The 27,701-nt window shown below is 44.5% G+C and overlaps 1 protein-coding gene across 1 annotated transcript in view; it reads right to left on the bottom strand.

The window, feature by feature from the left end:
- The window catches only part of Adra1b (adrenoceptor alpha 1B), a 117,682-nt gene extending 90,474 nt beyond the window's left edge, over positions 1–27,208 (bottom strand). The window contains exon 1 of the mRNA XM_075941289.1: positions 27,102–27,208. The gene's annotated coding sequence lies outside the window, so the exon portion shown is untranslated. The remainder of the gene's footprint in view (positions 1–27,101) is intronic.
- Between the last annotated feature and the right edge of the window lie 493 nt (positions 27,209–27,701).

Raw genomic sequence — 27,701 nt, 5'->3', positions numbered from 1 at the left:
CAGATCCTTGTGAGCGAGACAGGAAGACAACTCAGGTTTTGGTTGACCCTCAAGGTTATAAGCACCCTTCCCCATGGTCATGGCAGGAGCAACATGCTCCTAGACCCCTGGATGCTTTAAGAAGCCAGCACATTCCCATATCTCAAAACGTCTGGAACTTTCATAACAGTACCCACTTATCTTCTAGTGCTTATTTCTCTTCACTAGAGTTGGGGATGAACTTCCACAATCCCTTAGGTTATCACAAATTCAGACTTCAAGGTGCAAGATCTGAGTCACAAATGAAGATGTCATACTCATTGAGGCTCTCGGTTATAAGTAACAGCGATTTAGACAGAAGATGAGATTGCTGAAATTCTTATTACTGGAAAGATTAGGGATCAGAAGCCAGTACACAGACAGAGCCGGCGTTGAGATTTTTATAGACCTAGAGCTTGTGTGTTGCTAAACTCCAGATGGAGCCACTGGAATGATCACCACTGTAGTCCTCACAGCCTGGGTGTGGCTTCTCTGTAAGGCTGGAACTTCCCTGTCTCTGTCTCTTTTGGTAACTAGATTCTGAGTCCAAGTCCAGGAGCTGATGTGCCTAATTGGGGGGACATAGGTGATGTGCTATCTCCTGGCTTCAAGAAAGCTGGGAAACCAAGACTCTAGGGCAATGACTCTCAACCCGTGGGTCACTACCCTTGGGGGAGGGGTTTCCAACAACCCTTTCACAGGGGTCACATATCAAATATCTGGCATATCAGATCTTTACATTGTGTTTCATAACAGTAGCAAAGTTACAGTTACAGAGTAGCAAAGAAAATAATTTTATGATGGGGGGTCCCCACAGCCTGAGGAACTGTATTAAAGTGTCCCAGCATTAGGAAGGCTGAGAACCTCTGCTGTAGAATGTAGTCTTTGTGTGATGGGGAATTCTCCCCGGATGTCAAGGAGCTTCAAGTACTGGGCAAACGAAAAACGTCATATGCCCACTTCCGGATTGTTTTGGAATTGTGATTATGAGCACGTTTGTATGGGTGTTTATTTGTAAGGTAGAAGGGAAATGAGACCTTGAGTTTGAGAACTCCAGGGAAAGTCCTAGGGAGGAAGATTGCTTTTAGAAAATATGCGTGCATTGCCAAACTGCCTACTTTTCCCCAGTGTCTTTCCCTGTTTTGTGCTGTATCAAGTCCTGGATTACTCCAAATCACAAACCCCAGTAGGTGGAAGGTTGGATGGAGAGAGAAGTCCCTCTTTCTGTGCTGCTGTTCCTTGTGTGGGCTCTGGGAGTGACTGAGTCTGATAATTTCAGTGTTAGCCACAAGAACTTGGTGCTGGTCTGAGAAGCCATCCTTGTTGGACTTTGTTTTGACTTGCTTCTCCATCTCCCTTTCTAACATCATGAGTTGTGCCTCTGGGCTTGAGTAATGGAACGTTCTTTTGCTTGTTCCAGCCCTGAGGGTTGGCTGCCTTCTGGGCATCCTAGTCTCTGGTTCTGGCCCCTTTTCCTTTTGTGTTCTCGTGTTCAAGACTTTGCAACAAGTTACTTGGAACGAATCCCCTCTACTTGAAATTCCTCATATGGTTCTAGTTTCCTGAGTACACTCTGATATACATCCTAATTTGGCTAAAAACAATATCCATCTGCAGCATAGTTCTCAACAGCGAAAAGTTCTAATGTCTAGAATGCTCCATTTTGTCTTCGCCCTTCTGTCTGATGAACACACACGCACCAGATAAAACTTCATTTGGGCATCTGTTCTCCCATGAAATGTTCTCCCAATACTACTCTCACCCCAAAGGGTTAAATGCAGCATCACATACACACAGTGAGAGGGGACAGCAATGCTTGTTCACAAAGAGTGTCGTGAAAACTACAAGTGTCTGTGCTCAAGAAGAAACATTTAGCAGCATTTCCTTTTATTTTTTATATCTGTCTGTCTGTATACATACAGGTGGGCACACATATCATGGCCTCATGTGGAGGCCAGAGAACTACTTTTGGGAATCAGTGCTCTCTTTCCACTATGTGGACGAGGGATCGAGCTCAGGAAGCCAGGCTTGGCAAGCGTCTTTACTCTCTGAGCCACATTGTCGGCCCTCCAGTAGCTTTTCTTAGGCAAGCGTGCGGATCTTGAAACCTGAGGTTCTAGCCCAGACTTGGTTTGTGTTGAGCTGTGTAACCTTGGGCAAATCAGCTGTCTCCCTAGGGTGCAGTTTCTTCTCCCAAGAAATTAGTGTGTATCCTTAGAAAAGTGGTTTCCAAACCTTTAAAAGTTGTAAGAGGAATGATTTGAACGTTCAGTTTGGAAGATAGAAATAGACGTGCTTGTTACTGTGAAGGATGGAAATGGTAGAGTTACCCCGTTGTTATCCCATTGCTCCTAAACTCCCAAACTTGCCGGCACCTATGCCAAACCTCAAGGGTTCCCTGGAGGATGCAGATAACTATGCTACATGGCTTTCTCTAAACATCCCAGTTAAACAAAATGAGGATCAAAGCCGCTCAATATGTCGCTATGCATTGCTCAAATGAAACTTGGACCATGACCTTCTATTATCAGTAGACTTATAAATCTGTATGCAAATGTCCCTTAAATTCATTTCAAATAAGACACACATATTTTGTTACTCCAAGTATCATGCAAACTCAGTTACACGTATACATGAAATCCTAGGGGATATCTGCAGAAGATGGGCCAAATCCTTTCACCAAGAACTTGAGAGGAACATCAGAATATCATTGAACACTTTGGTCCAAAAAGTCTTTGAACACTTGGCTTGGTTTTCCTGTTGGCACCAGGGCCTCTTGAAATGAGCCATGTCTGCGTTGGTTCATCAGCTGACTGATGGGCGCCATTGAGCGTTGGTGGTACTCACCATTATCTCAGCTTGGTACAGTGGGGAATTATCTTTGCAGGCAGCCACAGGGGAAACATTTGATATTTTTTTTTGGGGGGGGGGGTAAACATTTTTACTGAATTGTGTTTTCATTAAGGAGAGAAGAAGCATGGGCCAAGGGACAAATTAGAGACAGAATCTGTTCTAATGAGGCTGGGACTTGCTTTGAGTTGCTACTAAGGAGAAACTTTGACTGTGAGAACTATTACAAGATTTTCCACCCATTAAATTTACCACCACCACCACCACCACCACCACCACCACCACCACCACCACCACCACCACCACCAGGACCAGCACCAGCAGGACCAGGACCACCACCACCACCATCAATCACCATTGCCATCACCCCTCCCCTTTGCCCTCCCCTTCACTCCGTCACTATTACTGTCTCTGGAGACCCTACACACCACTGTGTCAAGTAGCACGCTTATCATCACCACCATTCCCCATTTCACTACGCTTACTGTTATTCTGCCTTTCCTTTTGAGACAGGGCCTCATCCAACCCAGGCTGGCCTCAAGCTAACTCTACAGCTGAGGGCAACCTTGAATTTCTGATCCTTCCGCCTTCACTTTTTTTAATGCGGAGCTTACAGACACCTACCCCTACACTGGTTTATGCAAACGGGCTTCCTGCATTCTAGGACAGTCTTCTGGGAAAGTCAACTGAGCTGTGTCTCCAGTTCCCTCCTCACAGCGATAGAAGTTTAAACAAGTCTCTCTCTCTCTCTCTCTCTCTCTCTCTCTCTCTCTCTCTCTCTGTACATGGGTGGGTCAGAGGACACCTTTAGGTATTATTTTTAGGAATGCCATCCTTTGAGACAGGGTCTCTCACTGGTCTGGAGCTCACCAGAGTGGAGATACTTCTGGCCCTAGACCTCTATACTTGTTTGTCCTGCCTCCCCAGCTCTGAGATTACAAGCCATGCACTACTCTGCTGGTATTTTTACTCTGGTTCTGGGGGTAGAACTCAGGTCTTTACCCCTTCATAATGGAGCCATCTCTCTGATCTTGTTCCTCACCGTTTTGCATTTATCATCTAGCAAATAGCTGGACTGGAAGCAGAAATGACATTTAAGCCATGCCTCAATTACGAGCCTTTATAACTTTCCCCCTGTCTCACGAACCCCACAACCCCAGGCTATCGCCACATGCTCTTTGTAGCATGGTGTTAGTACCAACATCAGTCTGTCCCCTCACTCAGAAACCACCCAGGGCCTAAGAGGTTTGAGACAGTTGGACTGTCTGCTGGCCAGCTCTGGAGACCTGCTGAATCAAGACCAAAGCCAATTAGCATGGGAAATGTGCCAGCTTCTCTTGCAGGCCCCAAGAGACAGTCTGGCTTTCTCGCTGGTGAGAACTTCCCACAGGCAGAGTGCTCAACCCTGCAGGGGACTCTCCAGAAAGAGTGACCTGTCTGTCTACTAGTATCACAAAGTCAGTGATTGAGCAGATGAGGAAGAAATGGAAAAGACGGGGGAAGGGTAAGGAGCACAGAGAACAAGGGGTCAGGGCAGTGACAGAAGAATGGGCTAAACTAGGCAAGACTGGCTCAGGGTTTCATGAGAAGGGAGGCTTAGGCTATGGTGTCGGGGGTGACAAGCTGAGATCACTGTTACAAAAGCATCAAAGGAACACTGCATCTTTTCCACTTTCAGATGACATTGACTTACAGCATTTTTTTGAAACAAGCTTTCCCCCTTTGGGCAGGGGGTTATATAACATGGAGGCTAAGAGGGCAGGCTCTAGATCATTCTGCTTCAGTTTTCAACCCCAGTTTCACCATTCACCAGTGGATTCAGAGCACATTATTTAATCTCTTCAAGCTTTGTGTGTCCCCCCACCCCCTACAAGTATAGAAAAAATGGGGCGTGTTCAGAGCAGTATGCTTATAGATTTGTCCTGTATAGAATGGGGCTCATATGTTACCAGTCTCACGTAGTTCTCACAAGGGTTAAGGAAGGATGTCTGTAGAGTAGCCAGTGTAACGACTAGCAAGCACATAGTCATTTAAGATGCTTTCGTCTGCTGCCAAGTCGTCTACTCAAAACAACTTTAAAATGCAAATATGGCGATCTTGTGTGAGCCGAGATTGAAGGGGATGCTGTCTCTAAAGTTGGTTAGGTTAGTGATGTTTTTAAGAACCTGGGTTTGAGCTGGAGAGATAGCTTAGGGATAAGTACTTGAGAAGACTTGAGTTCAAGTCTCCAGAACTCATGCAAATCTTGGTGCATTTGGGGTCATTACAGCTGCAAGACAGGAGACATCTGGATGCTTGCAGGTCAGCTAACCTGGTACACACAGTGACAAACAACACAGAGACCCATTTCAATAAGGTGGAAGGTGAACACAAACACTTGAGGCTGGCCTCTGAACACCATATGTGGCACATGCATACACACACACATATGAATATGCACACACACCACACTCACGTATATACACATCACACTTATAAACACAGAGGGAGCCTTGCACCCCTTCCCCCATTTCTATTTTGCAGTCCTGAGTTTCAGCTACCCACCCTTAGCTGGAAATGGGATGTTCACATGAGTCTTGGGTGTAGCTTCTAGATATGGTTCTATGAAGTGGAATAGGCAGGTTGTCTCCTTTAGTACTCTATATCATAGGGAATAGGATCCTAACCACAAATATCTTCCTGTGTCTCACCGACTAGAGCTGGGTCACATGCTTATTCTAACCCATCACCGCAAGAGACCTTTGAGCAATGGTGCTTACCCTGGAATTAGCGGTGGCCATCACTTCACCAGAGATTGTGTGGAGGGAGGTTGGAGGCCTAAACAACACTGATGTGCTCTTAGGAAATTGATTAGGATATGACTCCTGTCTAGAGACATGATAGAAGTCTCTACAATCAATAAATAAAACCAATAAAGCAATAAGTGATCGCTTGTAAGGGGCCTTTGAAGACAGCATTTTATATTTATAAAGACTTTTATTGAGGCTGTCGGACTAACTCAGGGACTGGAGTGTTAGTGACACTTCTACACGGATAAATAGAATGGTGGATATGACAGTGGCTTCCTCTCAGTGTTTTCATAAGCCATCCCCGGCATCTTGTCACATTTCCCCACAGAGTTGGAGAAAAAAGCACATTTAATTTTATCTGCACCACATTTAATAATTTAAAGGAGGAGAGAACAGATTTCTTTAAAATTGAGTCTTCCTATATCACCTCAAGAACGTGGTTTATGTTTATTCCGGGACTAGTATTGCACAACTGTAGCTCTAGCTACTCAGGAGACCAGCCAGGAGGACGGCTTGAGTCTGAGGTCAGCTTGGCAGCGCCGGGACCTCTTCACCCCTTGTCGACAACAGAGGCGGCCTCTTTGAAAGCAAGCACCAAATCAGTATCTGCCCTGGGTGGTGACCATCTTGAAAAATGCATCAAATGTACCCTCTGCAGAGACTTTGTCCACGGCTTCTTTCAAATATAGCTGTTGCTTTTTCTTTCAGGGTCTTATTCTACCTTATTGTACACAACTTGTGCAGAAGACTTCCAAGAAATAGAAATGACAGGCTTTTGGCAAGCAATTGCCGGGAATGCACAGCCCTCCTGCGTTCAGTCTGTTGAGTACTCTCAGGCTGTATTTTACCTATTGTATTCTTATTCAGATTTTATTTTGAAAATGGAAGAGACTTTCATATGTGGATAGCAAAATTAATGTACACAGATTTTTTTAAAATGATATTCCAGAGGATAGCAAGGTTTCCTACTAATTAAATCTTCTGTCTGCCAGTTTTGTTATCGTCTGTGAAATAGTTTCATCCCCCTTTGAAATAGAGACTCAGATTTTAGGCAGGCCCTAAGAAGGTGGTCTTAACACGGTGGCATTGTTTAGAGGAGATCCTCAGGTTGCCTATTTTGTTGACATCACTGGTTTCTGTCTGGGGCAGGAATATGAGTCTCTGTGATTTGTAGTGATACTTCATTTATATTTTAATAAATAAAACTTGCCTGAAGTTCAGAACGTAAAACAGCCGTACTGATCAACCTTACAGACCAGACAGTGGTGACACACGCCTTTAATCCCAGCATTAGAGAGGAATATAAGATGAGAGGAGACAGCTCTTGGATACAGTCTCATTCTGAGATTCCTGGAGGCAGGATCACCATTTCAGACTGAGAGACAGGTAAGAGCCAGCGGCTGGCTGTTTTGCTTTTCTGAACTTCAGGCTGAACTATGTTTATTAAAATACAAATGAAATATCGCTACAGTGATTTGCCTTTTCTCCAATACTACAACTTTAGACATTGATGCCGTTGCATCTATGTATGTATCTATGTATGTAGGGAAGTGTTGCCCTTGCATCGAGAAGGAGAGCCATGTGGAGGCTGTTTTGTACAATGGGTGATGTCATCATTATTTTATTGGTATAACAAATGCTCTTTCAGGTTAGAGCAAAAATTCACTGTATAAAAGATATTTCAGTTTACTACACAATGCGCTGATTTTCACTTATGTTTAAGCTAAGTGAAGTCAATATAAAGTAGTTTATTTTAAACATTAGTTGTCTAGTTCTAGACTGCAAGCCACACGGTTCACCAGCTAACTACTCTCTGTATTTCTTGACCTGTTTTAATAATTGTTAATAGTAAAAACAATTGTTGAGGTGGGTTTTTATTTTATTTTTTTTGAGACAGGGTTTCTCTGTAGCTTTGGAGACTGTCCTGGAACTAGCTCTTGTAGACCAGATTGGCCTCAAACTCACAGAGATCCACCTGCCTCTGTCTCCCAAGTGCTGAATTGTTGAGTTTTTTTTAAAAGATTTATTTATTTGTTATATACAGCATGTTTTCTTGCACACCAGAAGAGGGCATCAGATCTCATTACAGATGGTTGTGAGCCATCATGCGGTTGCCGGGAATTGAACTCAGGACCTCTGGAAAAGCAGTCAGTGCTCTTAACCTCTGAGCCATCTCTCCAGCTCCTGAATTGTTGAGTTTTTTAAAGTGTGTATGTGTGTTTGTCTCTCTGTATGTGGGTATGTGCATGTCAGGTGCCTGAGAAGTCAGAAGAGAAAGCCAGATCCCCTGGGACTGAAGTTTCAGGTGAGCCATCAGCACTCAAGCCAGAGGTAGGTGAAGATTATACAAGAATCTCTTTCCTTGAAAGTCTGTGTGGTTTACCAGCACATGATTTAATAAGAGCTAGTGAGATGACTCAGTTGAAAAGGGTGTTTTCCATTCACGCCTGGCAACCCTAGTTGGGAACCTAAGTTGACTGGAAGCCAAGTTAAAGGTGGAAGCAGAGAACAGGGAACTTGATGGATTTGAAACTATTTCAGAAATCTGTAGTACAATCCTTGTCTCTTTTCTCATTGAATTATTATTACTGCGTTTCAGCTAGCTTCTGAGGTATGATCAGTGTTCTTATTATAACACCCATTTATTTTACATGCAGTAGAGTTCCTTTTCTAATGATAAAGTGAAATTAATGCATCTCAGTTCATCTCTTATGCTAACATCTTCCGAGTTCAGATTGATCTTGGTCCTAATCAGACAGGGTGACAGCTCATGAAGCAGAAGATAACACAAGTTGTTAGACTGTATTGGGAATTAGAAAACTTCGTCGAAGGCCCCAGACTTACAGACCATTGTGATGAGGAATCTGGTCTCACAGCGTAACAGCACCTATGGCTAATTCTTAAACTGTACCCTAATAATGACAGCCCATAGGTATTGGCCAGATTTGAACTCCAGCATACAATTTGCCAGCCCCAGGCTAATGCACAGGTCTAGTTTCATCCAGAGGATCTTTGGTAGATTTAGAAACAGAAGTTACACAAAGAACATCTTTCATACCCATTTTCTGAATCCTCTACATGATCAAATACGCAGTTACATTTGCTAGTGACAGAAATATTTAAGTGTTTTGATACTTGGCCCTTAAAGCATTGTATTTTAAGCTACTTTTACAGTTAGATGTAAAGTTATATGTTACATGCTACGTGTTTTAGTACATTGAAATATGACCAACAATGCTTAAAGTAACCTGTTAGTCATTCATTCTTAATTTTCCACACCCATTTTACAGTATTGATGAGTTAACCACTCATGGAACATATAAGTGGTCAGTAGCTTTCTTATGTTTATATAAATGTATGTGGAAGTTTTAGGTTTTTGATCTTTGTATTAATGCTTTTTTTTGGGGGGGGGTGTTGAGTCTGTATCCCAGTTGAAAACTTGTTATGTAGCTGAGGATGACCTTGAACACCTGTTACTCCTGCTCCTTCTGCCTGCTTTATACAGTGCTGGGGATCAAATCCAGGGCCTCCTGCATGCTAGGCTGCACTCTTTCCGCTGAGCCAAATCCTCAGACCCCTGTATTTATGCTTTCCAGCTTTCTATGGAATATGTCATGGAGGTATTTCCAAACTAGTAAATATAACTTACAGATTTCCTATAAGATTTATATTATGCATGATAATGGATTGAGCTATTTTTTTTTGTTTTGAACAATGTAGTTTAAACTTATAAAAATGTCCTTTGCTCCTACATGTGATACTGTTGCGGACAATTATAAACCTACAATAATATATTTGTGTTCCTACTTATATAATAGTTCTCTAGGTAAGGTAATATTAGTCTGTCATCCACAGATGCCTTTGGTTTCTGTCAATATTGTGAAATTGCCCTTTAATATTTCCCCGGGCTAACTCAGAGCAGGGGTGGAATGACAGTGCTAATTTCAATAAACTGGTGTTGGCTAGTTTTCAGCAGCCTTTTAAACACTAGTTAACCTAATAGGTGAAATATCATTTTTAAAACTTAAGCCTAATTTAAACGTTACATGACCATGATTGTATAGAATTCAATAGTTCTTTGGGTTATGCATGATAGAAGTGGAACTTGCATTCTTTCTTCAAGAACTATCCAAATTTTTAGGACTAAAAACCACTAAGCGTTTCCAAATTTAGCCCATCTTCATGAACCCTTCAAATATACATTATGATTATGAGTTTCTCTTTCATCTTTGATATCATTTTAGAGCCTTACAGATAATCTCATATGCACTTTATCCAGGTTGACTTGCTCTCTGCGCTCCTCTCCCATCTCTTCCTTTCCTCCTTCCCTTCCCTTCCCTTTCCTCTTCTTTCTCTTTATACACATCACTTTGTTTTCTGATCTCTATATTAGCTGAAGATACAATGTTCATACTGGCCATTGTCTTACTGTGTGTATTTTCTAAATGCTTGTGTATGCCCTCTAAACCTGGTTGAAAATGTAAGACCATCAATAATTTAAAAGTATGCCCTCCACAGTGTCTGCATTTACACCTAACTATTTGTTTTAGTCTTTTCTTTCTTACATTGATTCTTCCCTTACATGGGACCAAGCAGCCTCTGCAGAAGCCATGTATTTTTCATGCTAATCAGAATCAACTCTGTAGACAGTCTTTGTCTTAGATGGCTTTGGTGCTTTGAGAAGTAACACCTTTCAGGTTTTGAGATGCCTCAGTTCCTGATTATTTTTCCTTGTGAAAGAATTGACAAAATGTTTTTGTGGTAGAAATACTTCATATCAAATGTGTGCTATCGTCAATAAAATTGCTTGTTTTAATATGTATATATATTGTATATATACACAATATATATATACAAGAATTGCCCAAACTGGTATGATACTTGCTATGTAGCCCAGTCTGGCCTCAAACTCACATGATCCCTTCCTCCTTAGTCTCCCCAAGTGCTGGAATACAGATATTGGGAATTACATTCCTGGCTACTATTTTATTATTAGTATTATAATGTTTCTGCCTTGGACTGTGTCTTACTTTCATTTCCTGTTGCTTTGATAAAATACTCCGAGGACGATCAGCTTAGTGAGGACACTTAGGTTTGGCTTACACTTTCAGGTCCATCATAGCAGGGAAAGTCACACCAGAAGGGTATTGATGGAACTGGTCACATGGCCTCCATTATCAGAACAAAGCAGAATGGTATTCAACTTGCTTTCTCTACTTGTAGGCAGTCCATGATCCCGCCTAAGGAATGGCGCCACACACAACGGGTGTGCCTTCCTACCTTGGTTAGGGCAATCATGATAATCCCTCTTAAATACGCTTATAAGGCTCATCCCCCAGGTAATTCTAGATTTTTATCAAATTGATAGCTAACACTATCACAGATGGCTTGCTTTTCAGTCTCTTTTCACTTTCAAAAGTCCATGATTCGGATCTTACTCAGAGTTCTCAGTGTGGGTTGGGCTAATTTTGGTCCCTGCCTCTTCTGATGAGAAAAGACTCAAAATGTACCATTTTTGCTTCCAAGTTTCTTATCTCCTTAGAAATACCTCATGTGGAATAGCCAAGTACTCAAGAAACAGCCAAAGGGAATTAATTTTAAGATTCCAACATCTGCCACTCACACCAGTGTCTTGTGTAACTGAGCTGGTAATACCGTGGGCTACACGAAAAAGCATCTTTCCCCATCTTTGCGTGCAAATTTACCCCAAAGATGTCAAGCTGACCCCTAAGTAGTTCTGGTTGTATAAGCATGTATTTGAACATTTGTAGCTCACTGAGCTAGCTCCTCCATGTTCTATGAACACAGATTGTATGGTTAACACATTTCTTTCTTTTTTTGAAATTACTTTTTGTATTTTGAAGAAGGATCAATGCGGATGGCTTGATGAAAAACCATTCCCATTTTTGGATAGAAGCACTAAACATGATAGCATGTCACTTGAGAGCTGGCTAAGTACTTCTCAGTTATATGGGACAACTGATTTGGTTTTGGTATCCCACCCTGAGATATAACTTAGATCCACACTGATAATTGAATTGATTTTTTTTCTTTTTAATTTATCATTGGCATTTGGCCACGGGGAAGACTGTCTGGTGAGCAGATGGCTCAGACCACGTCTGTCTGCTGCTGCCAGCTCAGTCAAACATGGAGAACCTCATCATCTGCTGTGCAACAGGCCAGAGGCACCCAGAAAGGGATGTTTGGCTTGGAGGGGAGATGTGAGCCTATTGCCTCATCGCTGAGATAACATTTTTCTCTTAGGGTCAGGTCAGGCTCCTGCTCTCTGATGTCATAAACTTCGAGGCAAGCGACAGAAGGTCAACATAATGGGAGCGCTCTCCAGAATCAACCAGGAAGTCTCTGGAATCTGGCGGAGCGAATTAGAAGCCATCGAGTAAGGTATTCATCGCACTCTTCTGAGAAATAAATTCCACTCGCTTCATCAGCGAGCCATGGGCTTTAAAACAAGCAGTGACTTTGGAGGTTATGTGTTTAAATGATTTTGTAGCCAAGTTCACTGAGTGTGCCTGATTTGTGTCCCACTGCAGGGGCTCTGAGGCAGAGGTTCTGTTTGTTTTATATTCCCACGGGCCTTCCAGGAGACCTGGTAAGGGAATAGATTGGAGCTGAATGCTGGCTCTAGCTAAATGTCTTCAACCACGAGGGAGGTAAGGATTGCCTTAATTGTGTCCCATTCTTGTATGGCATATCAGAAAAACAATACTTTTGTAAGCTACACTTTCTGAGTCTTGCTTCCTAGTCCAACCCCAAAGATATCCCTCCAAAGTTCTGAGGAAAAGAGGATATGGTAAGAAATTGCATGTGTGTGTCAAATATAAGAATCCTAACACTAGTCGGCAAGACTCTGATAATACAAAGAAACTCTGCTTGGGGGACTGATAGAAGGAGGGTCTTGTGAGGTTGGAAGTGGAGGTCAGAGAAGATGCAGGAGGGACTGGGAGAGAAGCCACTCATCAGACAAGGCTTTTGTCGTTACAGCATCCATTCATCTTGACTTGGGTCAAGAGAAACAATAGCAAGGTGGTGGTAACAGTTGTCTTTAATTCCAGCACTTGGGAGGCAGAGACAAGTGGATCTTGGTGATTTTGAGGCTAGCCTAGTCTACAAAGTAAGTTCCAGGGTAGCCAGGGCTGTTATACAGAGAAACCCTGTCTCAAAAAACCAAAGAGGAGAGAGAGAGAGAGAGAGAGAGAGAGAGAGAGAGAGAGAGAGAGAGAGAGAGAGAGACCCTAAAATCAACAGTGGCTGAAGAGAATATTATTAGTATTCACTAAGGAAGTGGCCATGGGAATGAGATCAACTAGTCTATTTTTCTGCAATGTTGATTTGTCATTCCTCATTTCAGCTCAGGGACCTTGACACTGTCAGCTACCCAACATTCCTCTTCGTCAGCGTGTCTGCGTTTTGGACTCTCCCTCTTTCTCCTGATTAGAGTTAAGATCTGTTCATTGCAATGAAATCATCCTGTTATCCCTTTTACCAACTAGCTAGTAATTGCAAGATAAACATATTTTCAAGGAGCAAGCTTGGCAGCGTAAGGAGATGGAGACGTGCAGCCGCCAATTCCTCGCTGTTCAGCGGCTTGGACACTGCCAAGCATACAGCTGTATGCTCAGACTACTGAGGCATGGAAACATCAGTAGTAAATGCCTGGTGCCTCGCTGCAGGTGGAAGGCACAGATGGTTAGCTGTCACGACACTTGTCCTTGTCAAAAATCACTGTTCTCTTTCTTGTCTCAGTATGACCCGTGCTAGCATAAAGAGGGCTCAGGGAACTGGCACAGCTGGGAAGCGATGCCACACAGGGCCTAGCTGGCTGTGTGATGATGCTTAGGTTCTTTCTTTCATTTCTCCCAAGCCAGTTTCCTTGCCTATAAAATAGCAAAACCATACATAGTAACCAAAGATGTAGAAGTAACAATGGAACAACCAGAAAGATGCTGCAGGGTTGAAACCTGCATGCCCACTTAAATCCATTTTCTTTACTTTCGGTCCTGCAGGTACTTCTGTGAGATTCCAAAAGTTTGAGGAAGCTTTTGGTGTTTTGGTGGCAGTGTGGCTAGCAATGTCCAAAGCACCATCCAGTCTATAATTCTAGTAATTTCTTTGATGCACACTGTAATGTACCCTGTCATGAGAGCAACCACATAGTTTATAAATCTAGGAAGGTAGGTTGTGGCTGGGTTTTGTTTTCAGTGTTTGCTGATTGGATCTTCTGTTTCTGGGGAACACTAGGATCTATGACAAGATGCTAAAGGGCTATAACAAGTCCAGAAGAATATGGTTCCAGAGGAGGGGATCCTGGGGGGATCTCCAGGTTGCCTGTGGCCATCAGTAAAGCTTTCCAGGGCTCTGTAGCTCCTGAGTCTAAATATGAGAAACACAAGAGATCTGGACAGTTCTCAGCCCACACAGTTTATGGCTGGATTTGCTAAAGGCAAGTGCTCCTTTGACCTAAGATCCAGTTACAATAATCCCTGGAACCATTTACAATACTAGAACTAAAAAGTACATTTAAGTAAAACTCAAACATAGGGTATGACACCTGAAATCTCTGCAATCAAGAGGCTCCGACAGGAGGTTCTTGAGTTAGGAGTCAGCCTGGATGATGCCGTGAGATTGTCTTAAAGCAGTTTCTGTAAGCACGATCTCTTCTGTCATACAGCTCCCCTCAGCCTCTCTTCTCCTATAACACCACCGTCCTTGCTCTCCAGGCGCAGTCTTATGCCTTTTCTGGGTCGTTCTTCCTCACCGCCCTGGTCTAGGCATAGTCTGGCCAGAAAATTAGTTCCTCTTGCCTAGAACGAGGAGCCTCTGTTATTGAGATCTGGGTGAACACGCAGCAGTGTGCGGATATGGCTTTTGGACAGCTGCCACGTTGGGCAATGAGCAGTAGAGGAAGGCAGCATTCCAAGAGAGGGACACACAGAGTTAGAGAACAGGACGGAGCTAGGAATGGGGAAGAGGGAGGGAGGTGTCGAGGAAGGGGGGGAGTAGTTTCTTACACTTATCTCATTTCATAAGACCCTGTAATCAATCTACCTCCACAGACCTTCCTTTTCAGTTTGAGGCATCCTTCCATCAAACCTGAACTTTTCCCTCTGGAACAAGTCAGGACAGAGGTTTTCTTGTTTTTGTTTTTGTTTTTCTTCTGGCAACCAGCCAACCCTTAATTAAGACAAAAGACTTCAAGCAGTAAGTCATGGCACCAGCGCCCCTGAAAGAGCTCACTCTTCTCTTCATCCTTCCAACTGGCATTTATCTAACCCAAACTGGCTGGTCCTGTGGGTACCAGCCCAGAGGATACAATGATGAACAAATACATTCAGGGATTGGAAGTTTTGTCAAGTGTGAAATGGGTGAAAGTCTGCTTGAGTGAGGAGACAGCACAGTGGCTGTCACTGGCTATTTGAGAGGCGATGATAAGAAACGGAATTAGGGTTGGCCTCTCTCTTGCCAGAGGGCACGAGAAGGCTTATGGGTAGAGATGAAAAGGGTGGAGATTGAGAGTCAGTGCTCGCGGGAGTTTTGGTAGTGAGTAAAGATGGAGGAGTGGTACAGTCTGGGTATTGTTGGACTATTCTCTATATATTCCTGAATGGAAAGCTTGTATTTTCCTAGTGTGGTAGATATCGTACCTTTAAGAGGTGGTGCGTGGAGGAAGGTGCTCTAATCAAGAGTGAGAATACTCTTTGTGTGGCATTCAATGACATTTCAGGAGAACGAGTTACAAAAGCTGCAGTGGAGCCCCCCCTCCCATTTTTTTTCTTGCTTCTGTATGTGTAAGCTCCATTGCCATCCACTATAGATAAGGTGACATACCGCTAGCCAGAGCTGAGCCACCACCGCTTGTCCTGCTCTCTGAACCTGTGAGGGACATCAGCCCCTATGTGTCACAGGCAATCCGCCTCCAGATTTCCATCCCAGTGACAGGGAGCTGGATGATGCCAACAGCTTGCCTTGGGCTCTGTGTTTTCTTCTACCCAGGACTGGAAGGACCGTTGTTCGTTGAGTCTGAGGGGTACATGAAGCCTTTGATGAACATGGAGGTGAGAAGGTTGCTATGACTCTGCCCCAAATTCCTGGATGGAGCTCACTGCAAGCCTGAGTGATTTCAGGCAGGTTGTGTAGCTCCTCTGGGGTCAGGTTGTCACCTACGGAGGCTGGGATATGACACAGGCTGGAGTTGTACAGTGTTCAGTGAAATCCCGGCTGAAAGAAGAAGGCCTCAGAAATCAAGGCCTTCCTTGTTCTTCCCTTTCGGGAGAGACTCTGCTCTTCATGAAGTGTTGCTTCTTCAACCTCTGCCGCACCTCAGGGATTTTATTTGCTTTAAGCAACAATAGTCCCCAGAGATGCGAGAGAATGTGTCACCTTGCTCAGCACAAAGCAGTTCTGCAGAAAAGGTATTATGAGGTAATAGGGAGTCTTAACTAACGGCTTCCATCCAGGATCTGTGTAAGAGGTGCTTCCTTAAATCGAAACAACCTTGTCCCAAGGGGCAGAGGTGTGCACACACACACGCACACACACGTGAGTTCACGATGGCCACACCTAAGTGGATGCTTACGGCATGCGGTGAGAATGGACACCTCTGACCTCCAGGCCTGCCTAGACTCACTCTCCCCTGGTAATCAGGGAGATGGATGCAGAACTGGCTTGTGGGATGAGTCACAGAGGCCGCCAGGATGAAGGGCACGATTCAGCCTCTCTGGGGAGCTTTATTTATAGCTCTGACTGCTCAAGAGGGAGGCTGAAATCATTCCCAAGGAGTACCACCGATGTAGAGTGATCAGATAACCAAAAGATGTCACTCCCACTGCTGCGTTCTCTTCCAGGCAGGCGCCTGTTGCTCTCGGAGCTGCGGCCCGGAGAAGTGCTGCGTCACTCCAGGGCTGCAGAGCTACAGGAGGAGCTGAGCTGACTGCTCCAGCTGCTCTTTCAGCAGCTGCCGAGTCTCTGTCCCCAGTGTCCAGGAAATCCCGATGCTAATCTGAGCAAATCTTCCCAACACCAAACAAACAGAAGCTTTCTAGGCTGACAGAGGCCACTGATCATGAAGGATGCTGTTTTGATTCAAAATGACCCAGTCTAATCCTACATCCAGATGCCCCTACCTCTGTCATACTTCTGTAATAAATAGGACACCCGACATGGCAAATATGCATCCAGGGATCTGTCCTTCTTTCCTGAGGGGGTGATGGCTCTTTGCTATGTTGTATGTGCATGTGTGCATGCGTACATCCCTGTGTGTGTGTGGGGGGGGTAGGCATGTATATGTGTGTACGTGTAGGCAGAGGCCAGAGAACAACCATGTTTCTCACTCACAGGCACCACTCACTTTATTTTTCGAGACAGGGCTTCTCATTGGTTTGAGACCTGCCAAGTAGGGTAGGCTAGTTGGCCAGAGGGTGCTTCTCCGTATCCCGGGTGCTGGCATCACAAATACGTGCCACTATGCCCAACTTTTCTTTTATGTGGATTCTGGGGATTGAATTCAGATTTTTGTGCTTTTAAGGCAAGCACTTTGCTGGCTAAGCTAATTCCCTAGCCCTTTGTCTGATGTTGAAGGACGCTAGGAAATCAGGGAGGGAGGAGAAGAGGGCTGTTGAGCACCAAGTTCCTTGAGCAGGCATTGGGTCTCAAGCATGATGGCCCACAAGTTTCTAGGACTCTTCTTGACACAGAGGTGGTGCTCAAGAGGTTAGCTGAGTGAGGGACGCATGGGTGATCTTGTCAACTTCTTAGTTACAAAGACCTCATAGTTCCTGCTCTTAGGCAGGGTACATACTACAGAGAAGAGAATATTCTCCCAGGAGCCAGACGGTTCAGGGCTCTGACCCTGTCACTTCTACCAGAAGGCCTTTGGTAGGCCACCTAATCTCTCAAGCCTCATTTTATACGTGTATAAAATGGAGACTCATGGGTCTCTACTGCTTTTTGAGGATTGGTAAAGATTAGCAATGGTGCCAGCATGGTGGTTTACAGTGACATCTGCCACCTAAGAGGAGTGAGATGTCACCATCATCTAGTAACACTTTGGTTGAGTTGATTGACCTTGCTTGGCAGAACTTCAGGACTGCTGTGAGGTCTGTTTGGAATTTTGCTTCCCACGCATTATGACAATATTAAATGTCAGCTTTATAGGATATACAATCACCAGGGGGACAAACTTCTGGGCAGTATTATGAGGCAGTTTCTAGACTAGGTTAACTGAGGCATGAAGACTCACTCTGACTGGAATTGGGACCTGGACTGAAGACAAAAAAGGAAAGAGAGCTGAGCACCAGGGTTCACCTCTCTGTTTTTCCACTGTGGTTGCATTGTGACTAGGTACTTGAGGCTCCTGCCGCCATGCCTTCCTCACCGTGACAGACTACACTCTCACACTGTGGGCCCTAGTGAACCTTTCCTTCTTCAAGCTGCTTCCTTAAGTTCTCCTGTTTGTTGTCATAGCAATGAGAAAAGACTGCTCAGAATGTGAGTGCTCCTCCTAACTTGTTGGCTCAAGCGTACCATGAACTGTGTTCTGAGTTGAGACATCTGTGCTGGACACCAGTTGCTCGGTGCAAACCTCAGGCTGTGACCCTGGACCATGATCTTGGCTGCTGGTCGTGAACGTGGCTTAGGCAACACTCGACTACTTACTCTGGACTCTTGATCCCAGTGGGTCACTCTGAGCTTGATGGCCCTGGCCTAGAGGTCACTCTGGCATTTGGTCTTGCCTGATAGTTTCCTCCTTTGATTCTGGGACCTAATGAAGTCAGAGGATCCTGGTCACAACTGCTGAAGATACGTAAGTCCACTTATCTGTATTGCAAGACACACAATTTACCCTATGGGCCTTAAGGCTGTACCCAAGGGGGTAAGAAAACAAAGAGGGCCAGTTAATGAAGCTCAGGGAAAGGAGAGAAGCAGGAGGCAAAACATAGCTACCTTTCCAGAAAAATCAGAATTTGTTTTATCTTAGAAGCCACAGGCTTGCTATTCAGTTGAAGCTGAAGCTATGTAGTCGAGCTTGATCTAGAACTTCCAATCCTCAGTCTCTATCTCTCTAGGGCTGAGATGACACCCATGTCTCACTATGTCTAGTTTATGTAGCTCCAGAGCCATACTCAGGGTGTTGTCTATGCTGGGTGAACAGTCTACCTACAGAGCCACATGCCCAGCTAGAGACTAGTCGCTGTAATGACACAATGCTAGTTATTTGTCAGCACGATTTCCAAAAGCCTTTATTTGGGCTCTTCCTAGACTGTAAAGAATGCGGTAGTTACTGAAAGCTCAGATTTGTGCTAGGCTGATCATGACTTGGCTACTCGCTGTCTTGGGTATCCTTGGGTGAGCTGCATCGCCTTTGGGTCCCTGCTGACAAAGAGGTGTTAGTATGGGATCTACCTTAGAGAGTCTATGAGAATGTTAAACAAGATCAGGAATGTAAGTGCCTGGGCACAGTGGGAAGTAAAGAACTACGATTGGATGTCATTTGTGGCCCTCATGTCAAAGCCATAGGAAAATTTGATGAGATGAAGGACTGGAATCCTGGAAGCTGAAGAGCATGGTGCTGACACAGGGCTCGGAAGCAGTTAATTTTTTTTTATTCAGTTTTTGGAATTTGATGGATGTGCTGTTGACTTGGGTGCATAGCAACCAGAGAGCCTGGAGGGCTCCCCAGAGACAGCCCCCCGGGGTGACATTTCAGTCTGGTGCAGTGTGAAGGAAGTGGTTCAGACTGAGGTTTCATGGCCCCAGGGCCTTGCATGGCCAGCAGCTATGCTGGCTCCTTCTGTGTTAGCAGGGTGACTCGATAAGGAGACATGTGACATGCCAGGTGCGGCAGCTTTCGACTGTACCTGTTTCCCAGGGTGCACAATACAGGGCCAGGGATTGAGCCCCGTGTGTGACTCAGTTCCATGGACTGTCATGTCTGCAGCATTTTCAGGCAAGCATTTTAAGCAGACAAGCTAACCTTCTGACCACAGCACTGAGTTTCAGGCCTACTCCAAAGGGCAATGTCTTCCATCCCTTGGGGGAAGAAAAGGTGGAAAGTTCTAGAACTGAGTCAGAAGGGAGAGTTGCTTCCTACTGGCTGATACATGTGTGAAGGAAGAATCAGGCCCCACGGATTAAAAGGAGAGTGGTCAAGTTCATTTAAAATATGATGAGAACCAGCAGTCCATATAGAAAGTCATATAAAAAAAACAAGGAATCCACATCTCTAACTCTGTAGACTTTCCCAACCATCATAGTCATAAGACACCCTATATGCCCACACCTTTCACAGATGCTAAGTGTCACGAACATCTGCCATCTTCCACATGCTCCTTTTCACCAAGATTGTATGTGTAGCCATGAGCTAAGGTAGAACAATCTGTTAGATCCAAGGAGGGACATTGTGTGCTTTCATTCAGACATCACAATCCGATTCTTATTTGCTAACCATTGGTTTGGGGATAGCCATATGGTCCAATTCTGGCCAATGGGACCTGCTTCAGTCAAAGTCTCCTAGAATTTTCTAGAAAAAGAGAAAAGCATGGCAGGAGGAATTCTCTTCTTTTGTATGCCACCATATATATATATATATACATATATATATATATACACATACATATATACATATATACATACATACAGATACAGTTTTTTTCCCTCTTCCCCCTTTTTTGCCAGCAGAGGAAAAAACCCGAAACATTATAGAGAACTAGATTCAGAGCAAGAATGTTGTCGAGTCCTGTTCTAACCTTGCAATCATCAATATGTAAACTTTTGTTAAATAAAGCATCGAAAATACATATTCACATCTACCCCAAAGCAGTTGAACTCATATGTGAGGAAACCTTTCTGTACTTGGCATTCCTTCTTTCCTTCTTTTCTTTCTTAATCCCAAGGACTCAAACTCATATATCCATAGGGCCAGAACAATACCTGAAAATACATTAATACTAATTGGAGACTGTGCATCTCTTATACAAGGGCTGGCGCTTCTACTTGGCTTTAGCTGGTGGTGTCAATTCTGACTCTAGAATGCTATCCCACTGAGACCAGATGTTTTTAGTTTTTGGAAGAAGCTGGAAGCTATATTTTTGTGTGGTATCCCTCAATTTTGAGGTGCATATTTAAGTGATGAAGAAAGAGGGATCATGGACACCAAACCAACACTTCCATGCACTGCTTGCCCAAGGCTTACACATTTATATTTGGCTTTAGCTGCATAATTCCAGACCTGTGGACAGACATCCTTTGCCATGCACTTATGCCCTGGTGACCTAAGCCTCCGCAAACCAGAGTAGTGGGACGGTGGATTGAAGCTTGTGGAACCAGGAGCCCCACACAAAGCTTCTTTCTGTGTGAGCTGTCAGGCGTTTGCCACAGTGTTGCAAAGTGACTAACTTGAGTAGTTTGGAGGGGACTTAGCCCCATCCTACTAGTCCTGTTACCAAATAACTGACAAGAAGAGCTTATGGAAGGAAGGGATCCCTTTGGCTCCCAGTTGGAGGGTAGAGTCAGTCATGGAAGGGGAGGCAGGGCAGCAGAAACTTTAGGCAGCTGGTGCCATTGCCTCGATGATCAGGAAGCAGGAAGAGATGAAAGCTGCTGCTCAGCCGTTTCTCCTTTGTATCCAGTCTGAGATCCCAGCCTACAGCATGGTGCCACCCCCCATTCAGGAGAGGTCTTCCCACCTCCATCAAGTGTCTCAGGAAAAGCCCTTATACAAACATCCAGAGGTGTGTTTACAGGGTGACCCCAAACCAAGTCAAGCTAGCAATGATGATGAACCACAGCCGCCGCGAAGCTAGGATGTTGAATGCTATTGCTAGGACTTTGGTGTTTCATACAGTTTTATCAGTGCCGGGAAGACTCACGATATTTTTCTCACAGCATCTTTCTGAGTTTCGATCCATCCTAGTGAATGATCAGTTCTTTTCCAGAAAAGTGAAAATATCCCCGGGGAACGTAAGGACCCTACAGAAAGAGGCCTGCATTGAATGACCATGTATGTCTATAGCATATTGGTGGGAAAGCTCAGCCAGGTCCCTTTAAAGAAGGCCTGGAGGCTATGGACATGTTAGCCCTTACCGAAATGAGTGTCCTGAGACCTAGGAACCTGACTCCCTCCTGAGAAGAGCCAAGCAGGCTGACTAATTTTACCCTGCCAGTTATAAAGCTGGAGACCATCAGGGTTGCCTCTGGGCCACCAAATTAAGTCTTCAGAGCACTCCGACGGAAGGTGTCAGAGAACAGCTAACATGAACTTCATAGGGAGAATCGTGTACAGCGGAGAGATGATCCCTGAGACATGAGTCACCACCAGCTTTGGGGAAAATGCCAATAATGCTGCGAATACTGGGTGCAGTTCTGACACCGAAGGAGGAATAGGTCAGGTATTAGTTGATGGGGGTAGGGGTGTGGGGGTAGAGGAGGCCAGGCACACGGCTACAGAGCTTGTGGCCATATGATGGGATCTGAATAGTGAAGAAAGGAAGAGGATGTGCAGCAGGTGGTGGTGGTGGTGGTGACTCCTTCCTGAAGGAAATAATGTCAGTTTGGACAGCTTCTAGAAGCTCTGCTGGGCTCTGGGTTTTTAATCATGATTGTAGGAGATGGCAGGCGTCAGTGAATTTGAGCACTTCTGAAAGCATTCTGGGATCTTCAGATGGAACACTCTACAGAAGGTCAGGGACAACCTCAGCTACCTCTAGAGGGCAAAAAGGAGTTGCTAAGGAACACGAGAATGTGTCTGTATCAGCCACTTGTCCTTGTGGCAAGATAACTTAGAAAAGAATGTACAAAAGGAAAGATTTATTCTGACTCAGTTTCAGAGGCTTCAATCCGTAGCCATTCGCTTCTGTTGCTTGTGGGCCTTGCGTGGTGCGGCGGGGCATTGTGTTAAGGGGCCTGTGTTAAAGCAAACTGGCTCCGTCAGTGGTGTACAGGAGGGATGGGAGGAGGGAGCGAGGGAAGGAAAGAGAGGGAGACAGGGAGAGAGGCAGGGGACAAGCTCCCAAATGTCTCACTTCCTCCCTCTAGACTGGTGGTTCTCAACCTGTGGGTTGCAACCCCTTTGGGGGGGGGGGGAATGAACAATCCTTTGGAGGGGCCACGTATCAGATACTCTGCATGTCAGACATTTACATTACGATTCACAGCAATAGCAAAATTAGTTATAAAGTAGCAATGACAAAATTAATTTGATTGTTGAGGTCTTTACAACATGAGTAACCATCAAAGCATCTCAACACTAGGAAGGTTGATAGCCATGACTCTAGACCTTACCTCCTATAGTCCGATTAGATACAAGTTCATCAACAGACATGTAAGAAGCCAGCAATGTCATGACGTAATCACTACTCAGTACTGCCACCGGAGGACAGAGCTCCCATTTTACATCTAAATCACAGTGTTTTCAATCCCAGTGGGGAAATGCCACCAAGGCAGTAAGCTGTTCTGGAGACACATTTTCTTACTCGGGAAGACAAAAGGTAAGGTCACACAAGTTGTTGGCTGCGTTTTCAGATATGCCAATCAGTACTTTGTGGTGATTTATTCTGGGGAGGGGGCAGCAAAGAATAACTGTCGAGAATATAAGTTTTGGCATCTGATGGTGTCTTCATTTGTTAGAGTGAATCAACCTGGAAAAATCAGCCTAGTGATGAAAGCTGATGAAACCACCTCCACCTTGGTCGCCACCATAGCGGGCACCGTTTGTAACCATATGTGACTGGGGGCAGGGCGTGTCGTGCTAAGATGGGAGCCATGCCAATACCAAAGCCCGCTGTGAGCAGGGTTTGGCCTTAGGGACAGATGCCTAGAGGAAGGAAAGGAAGCAAGACTGGACAGAGGAAGAAGTTGAGACACCATCCTCGTTAGAGTTGCCTCACAGTGGACCCAGTAGCAAAGGTGTTATCAGTTACTGACCAGAGCCTGTATGAAATGGCCCCATTCTGGACAAGTCCCTGTCTGCAGGTGATAAGGCCAAATTCAAACTGACCTAAGTGTTTGCTGTCAGCAAGGCCAGCTGTGTATTTCTTTCTGAAAGGAGTTATGGGGGGGGAGGGTCACTATATCCTGTATAAAATCTATATCCACAATTCAGGGAGGACCTTTCTGCTAATTCTTTGTGAGGTTGTCTCTTAGCGCCTCGTGCTAAGTCTTGACCACAGCTGTTGGATGATACTGGTGAAATTCTCATGATGGTTGACAACTGAGTTAACTGTCGCAGCTGAGTGTTGACCTGGACTCTGAAGCCCAGTTTACCTGCACCTGAGATCTGCAGTATTGTCACACTCTCTTCGCCCAAACATCATAGACAATGGTCTCCAAGTGTTTTTTACAGATCGCCTACTTTCATCTCCACGACAACACTATGAAGCCAAAACTGCTATTACTCCGTTTTGTAGATAAGAGGGATACTTACTGGACCAACTTTCTGGGGCAGAATGAAAATATCCGCTATAGCTATTCCAGGTTAGTTTTTGTCTGTCTGTCTGTCTGTCCGTCCGTCCGTCCGTCCGTCCGTCCATCCATCCATCCATCCATCCATCCATCCATCCACCCATCCATCCATCCACCCATCCATCTGTCTGTACTTCCACCTATGTGAGTGTGTATGTATGTATGCATGTTTGTGTGTGCGTATGTATGTATGTTTGTGTGTGCGTATGTATGTATGTTTGTGTGTGTATATCTATGTATGCTTGTATGTATGTATATATGTATGTATGTTTGTATGTGTGTATGCGTGTTTGGGTGTAAGTGTGTGCACACCGAGGTCAACCTCAGCTGTTATTTCCCAGGAACTGTCCACCTTGGTTTCTTTTTGAAACAGGATCTTTCATTGGTCTAGAGATCACCAGTTTGTCTAGGTTGGCTGGCCGGTGACCCTCAGGGATCCCCTTTTCTGCCTCTCAGCTCTGCCATTACAAACATGCACCAGCACTGTTTCTTTCTTTATGTGGGTTCTACATATCCATCTCGCTCTTGTCCTCATACCTATGCGGCAGACATGGCCATGATTTAGCTGTCTTTCTAGGGCATGTTTTTCATTTTGCCGAAGAAATACTGCAGATAGATAGTAAGTAGTGGTCGGTGCTTTTGATCTCAGTATCAAATGGGAAGAAAAGAGAAAACTTTATATAGTCTTAGTAACTGATCAGAAAAGACTTTCTGAGGAGACTGGCCATGATGTGGGGACAAGCTCTTGACAAGTCCACCTGCCGCAGTAGCTGAGACTCCGGGTCTGGAGTCTAGCGGTGTCTTAACAGGGACGAAATGTGTCCCTTGCAGTCGGAGTGAGGGAAACACAAGAGGGAGGACCTGTAGAGTCACAGGGAGAGAACTAATCATCTGTGCTAGGTTGTGCTCTGTGTAATCACCCCAGACCGTCACCAGATACTTGTCAGTGAATTCTTGAAAACTTAGAAAACTTCAGCACAAAGAAAATAGATTTTGTTTGAAATAGCATCTATTAGTTCAGGCTGGCCTTGAGCTTACCATAGTCAAGAGTGTCCTTGACTTCTGATCCTCCAACCTCCACTTCTCAAGTGTTGAGATTATAGGCTTTCATCCATCATGCCTAGTTTATGTGGTGCTGGGAATCGAACCCAGGGCCTTGTGCATACTAGGTAAGCATCCGATCAATTAAGCCACACTCTTAACCCACACACAGATTTATTATGGGAAATAGAAAAAGGCCTGGTATTTTTGGGGACCTGGAGTGAAGTGCGTAGATAATAAGAGTCACCTCACACCACCAGGAAAAGGCAAGGATCTTGAGGACTGTTTGAGACTTTGCTGCACCACACAACTTGGGGTTCAAAGCATCATCACTGAAACTGCAAGAGTTTGGCAGAGAGTGAATGTCTATCCTTGGTAGCATCTCTGAGAGTCTGTAACTTCTAAGTCCAAGAGAAGCAGAGTAAGAAGACAGTTCATAAGGGCCAACCTTATACAAGCCATCCCTGGTCAGATATCCTTCAGGGCTGTCAGGGATAGCTTCCCTTTTTATAATTTATTTTTATTGTAGTTTTATGATTTATTATATTGGTGTTTCGCCTGCATGTACGCCTGTGTGAAGGTGTTGGAAACCTTGGTACCAGTGTTACAGACAGTTGTGAACTGCCATGTGGGTGTTGGGAATTGAACCTGGGCCCTCTGGAAGAGAAGCCAGTGCTTTTGATCACTGAGCCATCTCTTCAGCCATGACAGTGAGAACTTTCAAAGCTGATCTCTAGGACTGCTCTTCTCATGGGCTCTTCCCGGAAACCTCTCTCTCTTCTGCCAGCCATCCCCCAGTTCCCACAGGAATCAACCCAGCCCACTCCTTCAACAACAGAACCCCAGCATGAAGAATTTCTTTCTTTTTTTTTTTGGCCTGGTCAAAACTCAATTACAAAAGCTATAGGATGTCTTTAAGAGAAACCTAACTCAGACTGGGGAAGAAATCTCTGTTCTGGAACTTTCTTGCTCTTGGACTTTGGACAAAGCACTTATGTTTACTTCTCTGAAACAGTTTATATGTGTCCGTCACTATATCTATGACCAGATACAGGATAAGTAAAGTTATTATCTGTACGTATCTTTAGCAGCCCCGGATGGTGCTTGGGAGGCTATAGCTTTTGAGCGAACACAAAACTGCCCATGCTATTCCTGGGAAACTCATTGAAAAGGCTTTAAAAAAAAGATAATTTGCCTGCTTATTAGAAACTCCTTCACACCTAGCTACCACCATGGAAATAATTTAGTAAAATCAATTTCATTAAGGACTTCCTTTTTGAGAGTTCTCTTCGCGGCTAGCTGCCGCTGGGGCTGTTTGTGTTTTCATGTGTGGGCTTTAGGAAAGGAGTATTTATGCTTTATAAAGGAAGTTTAATTAGCACACAGGAGTCAGAGGCAGCGCAGACGAGCTTATTGAAAGAGGAAATTTTTGGCCAAAGAGGAAGCTTTCTGAGTTTCTTTAAGCAGGAAACAAAAGCTGTCACCTTCAACCGTCCCTGGAATCACCAACTCTTTGGTGTCTTCCTAAGACTTCTGAGAAGTCACAGTGCAGTGGCAAAGGGTGTAGCTCTCTCCAGTGAGCCGAACATGAGACCCCCAAGAGCAAGCCATAGAGTCAGACCATGACCGTGGGGATCTGTGACCATTGCGGCTACAAGCCACACGTAAATGCACGTTTTCTTTACCTCTCATGTAAAGCCTTCTTCCCTTCCATCTTGAATCTGTCTGCTTTACTCAGTGACTTCTTTTTCATAGTGCTACGAATGACCTACGGCTTTATGATGCCACATCCCAGAAGATTGCATAAGGAAGAGAGAAAGACAAGAGATGGAGCCAAACTTACTAAGAAAACACAGACCAAAGAAAACGCGAACAATTTTAAAAAGCAGATTCATCCTGGCTACGGCCAGCTGACAGTGTTGGACTCACCAAAGACGGACGTTTCAAGGTGAAGGCTGTTTCTGTGAGGATCCCTTAGATTTCCTGTTGTCACCAAGCTAAGGCCAACTCAGGTTAGGTCCCCAGAGATGACCAACAATGCCCACTATTCCCCAAATACTCCTCTTTGCCCCTGAAGTGAACTTTGCTGTTTAGGTTGCAGAAACAGCCCATTCTCCTGGTTAATGATTGGACAAAAGTATCGATGGGAGTAAGCTTGATCAGGATGATGGTTTCTTATCTTTTCTTTCTTTCTTTCTTTCTTTCTTTCTTTCTTTCTTTCTTTCTTTCTTTCTTTCTTTCTTTTTTTGGTTTTTTGAGACAAGGTTTCTCTGTGTATTTCTAGTTGTCCTGGAATTCACTCTGTAGACCAGACTGGCCTCAAATTCATAGAGATCCACCTGCCTCTGCCTTCCTGAGTGCTGGGACTAAAGGTGTGCACCACCACCGCCCGGCTGGATGATTGTTTCTTTAGTAGGTCCTGAGAAAATAGGACTTCATTGTTTCAGGGCCAGGGGTAATCTGGTTTGATGGGTAAAGAAGCCAATGGCCAGAGAGCTGAAATGACTTGCCTAAAGTCACACAGTTAGA

This window comes from Microtus pennsylvanicus, chromosome 11 (assembly GCF_037038515.1).
Source record: "Microtus pennsylvanicus isolate mMicPen1 chromosome 11, mMicPen1.hap1, whole genome shotgun sequence".
NCBI classification, from domain to species: Eukaryota; Metazoa; Chordata; class Mammalia; order Rodentia; family Cricetidae; genus Microtus; species Microtus pennsylvanicus.
This window is presented reverse-complemented; position numbering and strand designations above follow the sequence as displayed.